The sequence below is a fragment of the Hoplias malabaricus genome, unplaced genomic scaffold (genome assembly GCF_029633855.1).
Source record: "Hoplias malabaricus isolate fHopMal1 unplaced genomic scaffold, fHopMal1.hap1 scaffold_257, whole genome shotgun sequence".
Taxonomy (NCBI): domain Eukaryota; kingdom Metazoa; phylum Chordata; class Actinopteri; order Characiformes; family Erythrinidae; genus Hoplias; species Hoplias malabaricus.
In genome coordinates this window covers 1-15,147 of record NW_027101187.1, presented here as the reverse complement: position 1 = coordinate 15,147, position 15,147 = coordinate 1, and the positions used below count along the sequence as shown (strand labels likewise).

The following is a 15,147-nucleotide window of genomic DNA, read 5'->3' as shown; positions in this document are numbered from 1 at the left end:
TGAGCACTGACTGTGAAAGATGAAGGCGTGGAACACCTCAGTAGCCTCTCGACATTTTAAAGGGCCCATAGCATGTAAATTTGAATTGTGGAGTAAACGTGTTTGATGTTGAATTTAAATAAACAGGGTCCATAGACTGACAAGCAGAAATAAAATGTGTCTGCATTTCTTTGGATAGCTTCCCCTCCTGACCTGTACTGTCATGTCCTCAGGTTTGACATGAGTCCTCAGGTGTGTGTGTGTGTGTGTGTGTGTGTGTGTGTTTGTTTATATTACATGGTGGGGTCCGCAACCTGTTAGCACACTCACGGTGTGGGGACCAAAAACATGGTGGGGACCGGTTTGCTGGTCCCCACCATGTTTTCAGCCAAAATGGGTCAGCTGACTCGGGAGGCCATGCTGATATGGGTGGTGCAGTTTTTTTTTTGGCCCCCATGCTTCACACAAACCTGACAGCCGTGTGTCTCATCTGTGTGTGACTCTGCTCACCACGCCCCCGGTGGCACTCGGTGGTATTGCATGAACACACAGATCGTGGGGGTCCGTACACACTTCACTACTGCGTCTACGCAACACTGATAGTGACTCATATTAAATGAACTAGGGTCCTTTAAACACTGCATTAATGGCTCCTTCTCCAAGGTAAACACAAATAAAACACCGTACACAACTAGTTAGTCTTTTAAACATAGAAAATAATCTTAACAATAAATGTACATGGACATACATTTAGTTACAAAATATTAATCCTGGTGTAGTATATTGTAAGTTAGTGAGGAGGCGAATTAAATTGTTTAAATTAAAACTTTTAGTTCAAACATCAGCGTTATAAAGTCTTTAATGGTGACACGTTCAAGAGTAAAATTCATATACGTGTAAATATAGTCCACTCTTTATGTATTAAAAGAGCTCAGCCGAACATTTGGTTGAAGATAATGGCTCTGTGTAATGGAAGCGAATATAAAATGGCGGTTTGTAGTTTTCACCGTTCTACATTGAATGAAGGAAAAGCAACTCGGAACTACAAAGGAACTACACTTCCCATAATCCCTCTGTTCCACGAAGAGTCTGCGGGGTCGTGCACAGGACGAGCTGAAAGGTAATAAACAACGGCTTAAATATATGGCTTTACTCGGTAATGTAACGCTTATTTTAGTCGTATTTATGTGTGTATATAGAGAGAATGGGAGTTATTAAGCTGTTTTAAATGTTTTAAAGGGCTATATTTCCGTGCGAGAGTAGTGCAGAGAGAAAGAGGCCCGTGAAATGTGACGTTAAAAGCTTTCGTGCTTTAGCTAACGCTATACTGGATATAGAGAGAATATTCGGCTGGTTTTGTAAAATTAAGTTTTTAAAGGACTCTGTTTCCATGAATGCGTGTTGGAGACAGAGAGACAGTTAGAGAGTTTTATTAAAACTGTATTTTCAGTGCATTCACTTGAGAGAGAAAGACAGACGGGAAAGTTAAATTAAAGTGCCAATATGTGGGTTTTTGTAATTATTTTAAATCACGTAAAATTGCTTAAATATATGGCTTAACTCGGTAATGTGACGCTTATTTTAGTCTTATTTGTGTGTGTATAGAGAGAATGGGAGTTATTAATCTGTTTTAAATGTTTTAAAGGGCTATATTTCCGTGTGAGAGTAGTGCAGAGAGAAAGAGGCTCTTAAATGTGACGTTAACAACAGCTTTCGTGCTTTAGCTAACGCTATACTGGTTATAGAGAGAATATTCGGCTGGTTTTGTAAAATGAAGTTTTTAAAGGACTCTGTTTCCATGAATGCGTGTTGGAGACAGAGAGACAGTTACTTCAGCTGTTTACATTATAGAGGCCAGTTAGAGGCAAGTGTTTAAGGCGACGCTTCATTTGTAAAGGTTTAATATTGAGAGTAAACGTGATATTTTATTAGAATCATATAATCAGAGTTTTATTAAAACTGTATTTTCAGTGCATTCACTTGAGAAAGTGCCAATATGTGGGTTTTTGTAATTAGTTTAAATCACGTAAAATTGCTTTGATGTTAAAAATCTGCAAATCTAAAACAATGTGTTTGACAGTGTAGCCTATGATTATATTTGCAACTCCTTCATTTGAAAATCAGTGAGCATTTGGTGTGTACTATAAGCCTGACTTGCTTGTAACATTTGGTTTGTTTGTATTCGTTTACTTTTAGGGAGAGAGAGATTTTGGAGAGGGAGACAGCAGAAGCCGTTCCTGGGCAGGTGGAAAGAGGAAAAGGGAAAGATCTGGGAGGAGAAAAAGGAGAGTAATGCACTGACCCTTCGACTGATCTGCATCTAAGCTCAGAATACGAGAACTGTTTATTCACATTTAGATGTATACTTACAGTAAGTGAGTGAATGAATTACTGTGTTCCTCCATAGCTCCAGACTAACCTTAACATGCTCCCTATTCTCCTCAGAAACATTCATCAGTTCCTCAAAGTACTCCTTCCACCTTCAAATATCATCTCTTCATTAGTCTGCACAATACCTTCTACATTCATTATCATCCTAACATGCTGTACATCCTCACATCCTGTTCCTCTCTCATCTCGCCAGTCCATACATGTCTTTTATTCTAACCTCAGTATCCATATTCTCATACAACTTTTCACGTGCATTTTCCCTAGCCTTTGTCACTTCTCCGTTTGCTTGATGCTGCATTTTTTTGTATTTCTTTAGACATCTCTCTTGAGATTCCAATTCTATTTTATCGACCACTTCCTTCTTAAGATTTCCTGCATGATCTCCTCATTCCAGCACAACGTCTCCTCCCTTCCTTCCTCTGTCCATACAACAAACACAGTACCTGTAGCCGATTCCCTCACTGCTTTTGCAGTCTCTGCCCATCTGTCCATCACCTCGTCCACCCCACCTAGCATCTGCCTCACCTCCTCCCTGAATCACACACCGTACTGTTCTTACTTTAATGTCCCCCATCTGATCTGTGATTTAGCCCTCACCCACTTCCTTTTCTTCACCTCCAAATACATCCTACCTTCTACCACCGTCTGATGCTGCCTTGCTATACTTTACCCCTGCCACCACCTTACAGTCACTAAATTACTTCAGGTTGCTTTGCCTGCATAAAACAAAGTCCACATGTGTAGACCTTCCTCCACTCTTAAATGTCACCCTATGCTCTTCCTTCTTCTGAAAATAAGTATTTACTACTGCCATTTGCATTTTTTGGGGCAAATTCTACCACCATATCACCTACCTCTCTCCTTTTACCAGTCATAGTGCTAACGTTCAGTGTTTCCACTCTCACCTCCACCTTCCTAACCCTCTTCTTTATTTTGTCTCTCAACTCTTGTTCCCCCTCTCCTTCTCCTCCTGTGACCAACAGTATCCCAATTTCCACTGGTACACTGGCAGGAAACAATCCCAATGGTGGACGTTGTTAACCCGGGCCTTCTCTGATCCGATATGGAACTCTTGTTAGTGATCTGCATTGTTAATTTGACATAGTTTATACAAAAGATAATCTTTCTGACACAACCCTCCCTATGTATACACGCTTGGGACCAGCATTACAATGCAATGTATTTCAGTGGCTAGGTTATGATTTGTCTGCCTACATTTACGCATATAGTGAGTTCCAGGAGGACAGTACAATTGAGACGGAGGAGAGTGAAAGCACTTGATGAAGCAGCACAGAATGTCATCAGTGCCACTATCAACACCAATGTATTGGAAGGTATCTCTAAACTCATATAAAGGTAAATCTAGTATAATCTTTTCTTCAAGAATTGTGCATTATGTTTTTTTTTTTTTTTTTTTTTGCCTGTATAGTTCACTTAATGTTTTAAATTAGCAGCCTTTAAGCAGTTGTAGGGTAGTTATTTGTAATATAAGGAGTACTGGTAAATATCAGCTTTTTATTTTTATTTTCTGCTAAATGCTAATGTGTTTTTCAATTTTTGAACCGAAGCTAGGTTATGCATAATATGTAGATTAAAATAAAAGATTGTGTATTCATTAAATTACACTGATAGTCTCATTTGTGGTTACCAAATGTTTAATATTAAATTGTGATATTTCATTAACTGTAGGCTGTTTTACTGTTGTTTGAAATCTCTGTAGAAGGCATGAGAGGACACCGCTGACATGATGGACATGGTAAAACAAACCCCCTGAGCTTCCGGTCCTGTGCTCAGCGCTGGAGCTCCGTCCTCTGACTTGGAGGTATTTAAAAAGGTTTCATATACATATAGTCACTGAAATAGGTTTTAGTGAGGCAGGTCACTGTGGTCAGTTGAAGTTAATTTCTCTGGTACAAAATTGTGATAGTTCATTGCTTTTGGGTGAGGCCTTAGAGATGGTACTGGTTACACATACACTCAGGTCGTACGTTGTGGGGACCCTCTCAGGACGGAACTATTGAAAAGGTTTTGGTCAAATGTGCACACACACACTGTCAGGTCTAGCATAGTGGAGTCCCCGTTTAGGGAGAAACACCTACTAAAGCAGTACACTCACAGGTCAATATACAGACAGTTTATCTGAACTACAGTGTACATTACCCCATGACTGATGTCACTGAGGGTCTAGTTTGAATTTGTTTTTATTTTATTTTCTGACACAGCTCTTTAAGCTTATATTAGTGACACACACTCAGGTCTTGCATAGTGGGGTCCCCGTTTAGGGAGAAACACCTACTAAAGCAGTACACGCACAGGTCAATATACAGACAGTTTATCTGAACTACAATGTACATTACCCCATGACTGATGTCACTGAGGTTCTAGTTTGAATTTGTTATTATTTTCTTTTCTGACACACCTCTTTAAGCTTATATTAGTGACACACACTGTCAGGTCTAGCATAGAGGGGTCCCCTTCTAGGGAGACACTCCTACTATAGCAGTATACTCACAGGTCAATATACAGACAGCGTTTCTGAACTGCACTGTACATTACCCCATGACTGATGTCACTGAGGGTTTAGTTTGAATTTGTTATTATTTTCTTTTCTGACACAGCGCTTTAAGCTTATATTAGTTACACACACTGTCAGGTCTTGCATAGTGGGGTCCCCGTTTAGGGAGAAACACCTACTAAAGCAGTACACGCACAGGTCAATATACAGACAGTTTATCTGAACTACAGTGTACATTACCCCATGACTGATGTCACTGAGGGTCTAGTTTGAATTTGTTATTATTTTCTTTTCTGACACAGCTCTTTAAGCTTATATTAGTGACACACACTGTCAGGTCTAGCATAGAGGGGTCCCCTTCTAGGGAGACACTCCTACTATAGCAGTACACTCACAGGTCAATATACAGACAGCGTTTCTAAACTGCACTGTACATTACCTCATGACTGATGTCACTGAGGGTTTAGTTTGAATTTGTTATTATTTTCTTTTCTGACACAGCGCTTTAAGCTTATATTAGTGACACACACTGTCAGGTCTTGCCTAGTGGGGTCCCCGTTTAGGGAGACACACCTACTAAAGCAGTACACTCACAGGTCAATATACAGACAGTTTTTCTGAACTACAGTGTACATTACCTCATGACTGATATCTCTGAGGGTCTAGTTTGAATTTGTTATTATTTTCTTTTCTGACACAGCTCTTTAAGCTTATATTAGTGACACACACTGTCAGGTCTTGCCTAGTGGGGTCCCCGTTTAGGGAGAAACACCTACTAAAGCAGTACACGCACAGGTCAATATACAGACAGTTTATCTGAACTACAGTGTACATTAGCTCATGACTGATATCTCTGAGGGTCTAGTTTGAATTTGTTATTATTTTCTTTTCTGACACAGCTCTTTAAGCTTATATTAGTGACACACACTGTCAGGTCTTGCCTAGTGGGGTCCCCGTTTAGGGAGAAACACCTACTAAAGCAGTACACGCACAGGTCAATATACAGACAGTTTATCTGAACTACAGTGTACATTAGCTCATGACTGATGTCACTGAGGGTCTAGTTTGAATTTATTATTTTCTTTTCTGACACAGCTCTTTAAGCTTATATTAGTGACACACACTGTCAGGTCTAGCATAGAGGGGTCCCCTTCTAGGGAGAAACACCTACTAAAGCAGTACACGCACAGGTCAATATACAGACAGTTTATCTGAACTACAGTGTACATTAGCTCATGACTGATATCTCTGAGGGCCTAGTTTGAATTTGTTATTATTTTCTTTTCTGACACAGCTCTTTAAGCTTATATTAGTGACACACACTGTCAGGTCTTGCCTAGTGGGGTCCCCGTTTAGGGAGAAACACCTACTAAAGCAGTACACGCACAGGTCAATATACAGACAGTTTATCTGAACTACAGTGTACATTAGCTCATGTCTGATGTCACTGAGGGTCTAGTTTGAATTTATTATTTTCTTTTCTGACACAGCTCTTTAAGCCTATATTAATGACACACACTGTCAGGTCTGGCATAGTGGGGTCCCCTTCTAGGGAGAAACTCCTACTATAGCAGTACACTCACATCTCAATATACAGACAGCTTTTCTGAACTACAGTGTACGTTACCTCATGACTGATGTCACTGAGGGTCTAGTTTGAATTTGTTATTATTTTCTTTTCTGACACAGCTCTTTAAGCTTATATTAGTGACACACACTGTCAGGTCTAGCATAGAGGGGTCCCCGTCTAGGGAGACATTCCTACTATAGCAGTACACTCACAGGTCAATATACAGGCAGCGTTTCTGAACTACAGTGTACGTTATCTTATGACTGATGTCACTGAGGGTCTAGTTTAAATTGGTTATTTACTTTTCTGATTCAGCTCTTTCAGGTTGTATTGGCGGTTGTATTGGTGGTATAATCTGAAATTGTTACTTGTGTCAGGACAAATGTGTCTTACGTTTTTTAATACCATGGTGTATCCATGTCAAGTCAATTTGACTCAGCAATTGTTTAACTGATGAGAGATTAAACATGTTGTAAAATGTATTGCACTTTAAATACTAATGTATTTGTGTGTGGTGTTCACCGAAATGTTTTACTGTTGTTTGAAATCTCTGTAGAAGGCATGAGAGGACACCGCTGACACGATGGACATGGTAGAACAAACCCACTGAGCTTCCGGTCCTGTGCTCAGCGCTGGAGCTCCGTCCTCTGACTTGGAGGTATTTAAAAAGGTTTCATATACATATAGTCACTGAAATAGGTTTTAGTGAGGCAGGTCACTGTGGTCAGTTGAAGTTAATTTCTCTGGCACAAAATTGTGATAGTTCATTGCTTTTGGGTGAGGCCTTAGGGATGGTACTGGTTACACACACTCTCAGGCCTTACGTTGTGGGGACCCTCTCAGGATGGAACTATTGAAAAGGTTTTGGTCAAATGTGCACACACACACTGTCAGGTCTAGCATAGTGGGGTCACCGTTTAGGGAGACACACCTACTAAAGCAGTACACTCACAGGTCAATATACAGACAGTTTATCTGAACTACAGTGTACATTACCTCATGACTGATATCTCTGAGGGTCTAGTTTGAATTTGTTATTATTTTCTTTTCTGACACAGCTCTTTAAGCTTATATTAATGACACACACTGTCAGGTCTGGCATAGAGGGGTCCCCTTCTAGGGAGAAACTCCTACTATAGCAGTACACTCACATCTCAATATACAGACAGCTTTTCCGAACTACAGTGTATGTTACCTCATGACTGATGTCACTGAGGGTCTAGTTTGAATTTGTTATTATTTTCTTTTCTGACACAGCTCTTTAAGCTTATATTAGTGACACACACTGTCAGGTCTAGCATAGATGGGTCCCCTTCTAGGGAGACATTCCTACTATAGCAGTACACTCACAGGTCAATATACAGACAGCGTTTCTGAACTACAGTGTACATTACCTCATGACTGATGTCACTGAGGGTCTAGTTTGAATTTGTTATTATTTTCTTTTCTGACACAGCGCTTTAAGCTTATATTAGTGACACACACTGTCAGGTCTAGCATAGTGGGGTCCCCGTTTAGGGAGAAACACCTACTAAAGCAGTACACTCACAGTTCAATATAAAGACAGTTTATCTGAACTACAGTGTACATTACCTCATGACTGATATCACTGAGGGTCTAGTTTGAATTTGTTGTTATTTTCTTTTCTGACACAGCTCTTTAAGCTTATATTAGTGACACACACTGTCAGGTCTAGCATAGAGGGGTCCCCTTCTAGGGAGACACTCCTACTACAGCAGTACACTCACAGGTCAATATACAGACAGTTTATCTGAATTACAGTGTACATTACCTCATGACTGATGTCACTGAGGTTCTAGTTTGAATTTATTATTATTTTCTTTTCTGATACAGCTCTTTAAGATTATATTAGTTACACACACTGTCAGGTCTAGCATAGTGGGGTCCCCTTCTAGGGAGACACTCCTACTAAAGCAGTACACTCACAGGTCAATATACAGACAGTTTATCTGAACTACAGTGTACATTACCTCATGACTGATGTCACTGAGGTTCTAGTTTGAATTTGTTATTATTTTCTTTTCTGATACAGCTCTTTAAGGTTGTATTGGTGACACACACTGTCAGGTCTAGCGTCGTAGGGACCACTTCTAGGGAGACACTCCTACTATAGCAGTACACTCACAGGTCAATATATAGACAGCGTTTCTGAACTACACTGTACATTACCTTATGACTGATGTCACTGAGGGTCTAGTTTGAATTTGTTATTATTTTCTTTTCTGACACAGCGCTTTAAGGTTGTATTGGTGACACACACTGTCAGGTCTAGCGTCGTAGGGACCACTTCTAGGAAGACACTCCTACTAAAGCAGTACACTCACGGGTCAATATACAGACAGCTTTTCTGAACTACAGTGTATGTTACCTCATGACTGGTGTCACTGAGGGTCTAGTTTGAATTTGTTATTATTTTCTTTTCTGATACAGCTCTTTAAGGTTTTATTGGTGACACACACTGTCAGGTCTTGCGTCGTAGGGACCACTTCTAGGAAGACACTCCTACTACAGCAGTACACTTACAGGTCAATATACAGACAGCTTTTCTGAACTACAGTGTATGTTACCTCATGACTGGTGTCACTGAGGGTCTAGTTTGAATTTGTTATTATTTTCTTTTCTGACACAGCGCTTTAAGGTTGTATTGGTGACACACAATGTCAGGTCTAGCGTCGTAGGGACCACATCTAGGAAGACACTTCTACTACAGCAGTATACTCACAGGTCAATATACAGACAGCTTTTCTGAACTACAGTGTATGTTACCTCATGAATGGTGTCACTGAGGGTCTAGTTTGAATTTGTTATTATTTTCTTTTCTGACACAGCTCTTTAAGGTTGTATTGGTGACACACACTGTCAGGTCTAGCGTCGCAGTACACTCACAGGTCAATATACAGACAGCGTTTCTGAACTACAGTGTACGTTACCTCATGACTGATGTCACTGAGTGTTGAGTTTGAATTTGTTATTATTTTCTTTTCTGATACAGCTCTTTCAGTTTGTATTGGTGACACACACTGTCAGGCCTAGCATCGTAGGGACCACTTCTAGGGAGACACTCCTACTATAGCAGTACACTCACAGGTCAGTATACAGACAACATTTTCTGAACTACAGTTTATGTTACAGTGTATTTCTCTAAGTAATATGCATTTTTGCAATATGCAGGTATTTTTTTTCTTTTCCACAACTGCTGACTAGATTTTCAGCTGGTTCTGATAACTCCTCCACAGCTGCCCATAGTTTTCGGCACCTGATATCGAAGTTCACATGCATGGATGCAGCAAACTTGGCTACAAATCCCATAACACCTATCTCTACTGGTCTTGCATGTGCCTGCCACCCACGTTCTGTACAGTTCCCAAACTTTGTCCGATATTTGGACACTGAAAGCCGTGTTTGGTATTGAACCAACACAGGACACCATTTATTATATTGTTTTGAGGTTAGACTGTAAAAACTTATAGTTTGAAACCGACAGAAGCTCTGCAGGTCTCCCTTAGCCAGAGGGAGGGGCAGGTACTCCACAGAACATGCTTCTCATTGGTCCTCACTTGTATTAACTGTCCATCATTTAGTTCTGCAGCCAATGGAGTCTCAGCCCCTTCCTACAGCGGTTTGTTTTGTGGCGGAGCTAAGAGCAGCAGGCGCATGCTGAGAAAGTGGGATTTTACAACTTTGCTTTTAGATAGAACTAATGTTAGCACCATGTCCTAAAGAAACTACAAGTTTACTACTACTATAATCACGTCAGATAATTTCACATAAGAGAAATACAGTCCTATAAGAGAATAAAGTCCTAAATAAGCAGACTGTATGTTATGTATAGGACATGACAGTAAGCTGTAAAACATCAGCAGCAAATGTGTTTAAAAATAATGATATAACATTTTTACTGGACATAAGTTAACTGTGGTAATGCAATAAGGATAATATTGTCTTTTAGACCACTTAGACCAATAAGATGCATTCACTTTAGATCTAATTGTAATTAGTGAAGTATTTAAAATAGTAAAGCTATAAATGTGTCCCTAAATTTGGTTTCAGAAAGTTGGCAGCCTACAATTTCATAAATCACACTGCTTATTATTATAGAAAGAATAATTGTGCCCACACACTTTTACACAGGCCCACCCAAAGATCAATTTGTGGCAATGCCACTGATGTAGTTAATGTTTAGTCATAGTGTAATAATATAATAAATGTAATAATATAAACTGGATTTGCTGCCACATCAGGCCATTGGTCCCGTTACACGTACAAGGCTGGGGTTTGCATTCTAGCAATTTGCTGCTGATACCTGAATTTTTGTATTTAAATTGTATCTCGTTTCCACCTGCCACTATCACTTCTCTCATTGAAGTGTTTGTAAAATAAAATAACTGTAGTTAGTAAGGCCTACCGATTTACATAGACCGAATTAACCATTAACCGAAATAATAAATCTTGTAAAGTACTGTATGAAAAAATATGAGAATGACACCCTGCCTTTCGATGTTTGTTGGATGTGGCCCTTGAGGAAAAGTAATTGGGGACCCCTACTCTATTGTATCTCTGATAGTGCATTTCCACCAAAAAGGAACCAGAACGGTTCCAGTTCGCAAGGTGAATTTGTAACCGTTTGGTATGTTTCCATCTACACAAACTGGTTCGCGACCCAGAAAAGTTTGTTCCCAGCTGAGTTTCAAATGCAGCGTTATTGCACTGCGGAGTTTGACAGGGTAATTTACAACGTTTCAAATAAATAAATAAAAAGAAATAAAACAGGAACACGCCCTGTTTTTTAGTTTCTGGTGCTGTTTGTGTGCGATTCCATTTGTGTTGGTCAGAGCCGCAGCTCTCGGTTACGTTTCTCTGCTGTTCACAAGCTCAGCAGGACGGCTCTGAACTCGGCAACATTTACACAGTATTATATCTCACTCGGGTCTGACTTCATGATAGAAGAATAAACAATGACTCTAACAATGAGTCTAACAGTCTTTGGTGCTGGCGCTGTATTCAGGCACAGCGACTCCCCCGCTAATGACGTATACCTGTTTCCCCTTTAAACATGTAGAAACACAGCAGTTCATTGGAAAGAACCAAGGTTCCAAGAATCAGGAATGGAACCGGTTTAGGAGCCAGAGTTCTTTTGGTGAAATAGCGCTGTGATTGACAGCAACAAATCAATGTTCTGATCGGTTAAATAAACCTCATTATATGATTGGTACAGCTAAAGCTTTCCTATTGGTATCAGTTGGCCAATCAGGGTAAAAAATTCACAACTGTGAAAAGAGATTTACACAAGCAGCAGAGAAGGTGAATGTGTGCATTTTTTGTCACATTTGGAACATAAAGGTTTGCTCTGGTGCATTTTAAAACAATACTCACAAATGTAATGGACTTTGTAATTGCCGTAGAGCAACTACATACACAAAATTTTAACTGTGCTTGAGCAACTACATACACGTAAAACTAAAATCCACAAATGTATTGGAATGCACAAATTTAAAACAACAACTACAATAATAAATTAAATTCACAAATGTGCAAAAAAGATTTGCATTTGTAAATGAAATGTTGTGAATGTGTGAATCAGTAACTTCTCAAACGGTTTAAAATGTGCAAGAGCAAACCTTTTTAAAGTTCCAAATGTGACAGTGGGAATTTTTGAATGAGATGGAAAAATCCACACATTCTCCTTCTGCGAATCTCTTTTTGCAGATGCGGATTTAAGACCCTGTTTTGACGGCCAATTGATGGACCAATAGGAAATCTTTAGCTGGACCAAGCAGATTGCGAGGTTTGTTTAACCAATTGGAACATTGATTTGTTGCTGTCAACCATAGCGCTTTTCCACAAAATGAACACAGGTCCGTGAACCGCCGCGTTTCTACGGACAGCAGAGAAACGTAAACAAGAGCCGCAGATTTGATCAACGCACATGGCATTGCGCCTAACTTCACCAGAAACGCATAAAAATGGGGCATGTTCCTGTTTTTTCCTATTATTTATTTATATGAAACGTTGTGAATGACCCTGTCAAGCTCCACTGGGCGATAACGCTGTATTTGAAGCTCTGGGCTCTTGGTTACGTTTCTCCGCTGTTCACAAGGTCAGCAGGATGCCTCTGAACTCAGCCATAGTGTCTCCGTTCATGACGTATTCCTGGTTTCCCTCAAAATGTGTAGAAATGCGGTGGTTCACTGGAAAGAACCAATGTTCCTAGAATCAGGAACAGAACTGGTTCAAGAACCAGAGTTCTTTTGGTGGAAAAGCGCTATGGTTGACAGCAACAAATCCGATTGGTTAAACAAACCTTGCGATCTGATTGGTCCAGCTAAAGCTTTCCTATTGGTCCATCAATTGGCCGTCAAAACAGGGTCTTTAATTCGAAACTGCAAAAAGAGATTCGCACACACAGCAGAGAAGGCGAATGTGTGTTTTTTTCCATCTCATTCAAAAACTCCCACTGTCACATTTGGAACCTTTAAAAAAGGTTTGCTCTTGCACATTTTAAGTATTTTACTGATTCACACATTCACAACATTTCATTTACAAATGCAAATCTTTTTTACACATCTGTGAATTTAAGTTATTATTATTGTAGTTGTTGTTTTAAATTTGACGTATACATTTGTGGATTTTAACGTGTATGTAGTTGCTCAAACACAGTTACAAAGTCTGTTACATTTGTGAGTATTGTTTTACAAACTCAAAATTTTTTACCCTTTTTTGACTCCGTATTTGACTCCAGAACATTAGTGCAGAGAGAACAATGCAGTAATTACAAAAATCTTAAAATACATACAGAACAGGACCAGTAGACACAACACAGACAACAGTGTAGTTCTTCTTCTCATCAGCCTATGCCTCAAATTCTCATTGATGGTAGCTTGTCTCTTCGCTCACTGTCAGTCACAAGTCTCATACTACTGGATATTTATTGGCTGTTTGCATGGCATCAGCGATTTCTGGGCAAGCTCTTGTATCACATCTTTCAGCGGTTCACACGTAGCAATCGAGATAGTGTTGATTTGCCTGTGACCTAAGGGTTGTTCCCGTGATCCCCTAAAACAGTCTTTGACAAGAAAATCGTGGCTACAATCGTGCAGTGTGACCATATATCAGGAATCCATCAAGAAACATGTAATTGAATGATATTTATGAACGTACCTGTTTTGGATTCACTCAAGTATAAAGAAATGGTAAAAAGGTACTCTACTAAGTATTAATTACACCTGTCACAAAGGGTTTTAAAAGGTGTTTAATAATTCTGAGGCAGTAGTTATTTTGGGCATTTTTTGTTGGATTGGGAGAAAACAATTTTATCTATTTAAATTGTTATTTTAATCACTTTTTGCAAAAAAAATAGCTAATAATCCTAATTTGGGGCTTGATACCATTTTGAGTGCCAATGTAGGTCTGTTTTCTCTTTTGCATGTTGTAAGAAAAACAGCCTTATTAAATCATGCAATTTGTGCCAAAAAAGATGTTGGTAAAAGAGGAAAATTTTTATTAAATTTTAGGCATAGGAAAATTTCCTTTGATATATATATATATATATTTTTTTGTTCCCTAGGTCCAGTGAATTCCATGGAGTGGAGAAGCTCATGTTGATGGAAAGTTCCTGGAAAGCTGTTTGTTCACTGTATACATCTGAACAGTGGGCTCTTAAACCTGTCTCTGCAATGTTGTGATGTGATTTATATTGTTTTAAAGTTTCTGTTTTCAGACTTGATCAAAGCTCTCTTGGACCAGGCACTTTTTTTACGAACACCTTGTGTCTATACTCACTGTTCATTTCATCAGCTCCATTTACAATGTAGGAGCATTTTGTAGTTCAGCATTTACAGAATAGTGTCCATTTCTTGTGCTGCATGCTTTGTTTACCAGATTTCACCCTGTTCTTCAATGGGCAGTACTCCTAGAGGACCCCCACCTAGCGCGATTTGTTTTGATTCCAGATACATTTCTTGGGGTGAGGTTGTGGTAGTGAAAAGCCAACCAGGGACCAAACAGTCCAGTAGTGTAGGTCCCATGCATTGCACAAGCACAATTAATGTGTTGCTCTGGTATGAGTGGATCAGACATGGCAGTGCTCCTACATGGTAAGAGTAACTAATATAATGGACAGCGAGTGTAAGTACAGTGTTCGTAATGGAGTTCTTGGTTAATATCATAGATGGACTGTCTCATGTCAATGATTCTGAGTTTATATTGTGTGTGTTCATATTGATTTTAAATTTTCTTTAGCCTAGCTAAGCTCATCAGTTATTCAAGGTATTATTTATTTATATTGTGTTTTATTCTCTCAGTTTTTGGCTAACTTCATTGCTTCTACAGTATGTACACATCTGTGCCTATCTTTTTCAGAGTTTAATAAAAGAACAAATTAGTTCAAATAACGTTAAAGGTTAATAAATTAATCTTTAAACTAATGCATTGACCTGGATTAGTTGTTTTTCTGCATTAATTATAGATTACACATTGTTCTCTCTCAAAATGAAATTGGTCCCCACAAAGAATGAGAACAGGTGATTTGTGTAATATTTGGTCCCCAAATATAATCCAAACCTGAAATGTCCCCACAAGTCACGAGGACGTCTGGTCAGAATCAATTTTGTTGAGATATTTATAATTTGAAGTGATATTAAGATTCACAAGTGCATTTTGACAAAGCATGATT

General features: G+C 39.2%; 1 long non-coding RNA gene across 2 annotated transcripts; it reads left to right on the top strand.

Moving 5' to 3' along the window:
* Positions 1–919: 919 nt before the first annotated feature.
* LOC136685287 (uncharacterized) lies at positions 920–14,844 on the top strand. Of its 2 annotated transcripts, none has more exons than XR_010800065.1 (5): positions 920–1,099; positions 2,176–3,726; positions 4,091–4,192; positions 7,012–7,113; positions 14,041–14,844. It is a non-coding gene; the product is annotated as an uncharacterized lncRNA (long non-coding RNA). The 2 variants fall into 2 exon arrangements; XR_010800066.1 differs by lacking the exon at positions 14,041–14,844 and adding an exon at positions 9,469–9,551.
* The last annotated feature ends 303 nt before the right edge of the window (positions 14,845–15,147 follow it).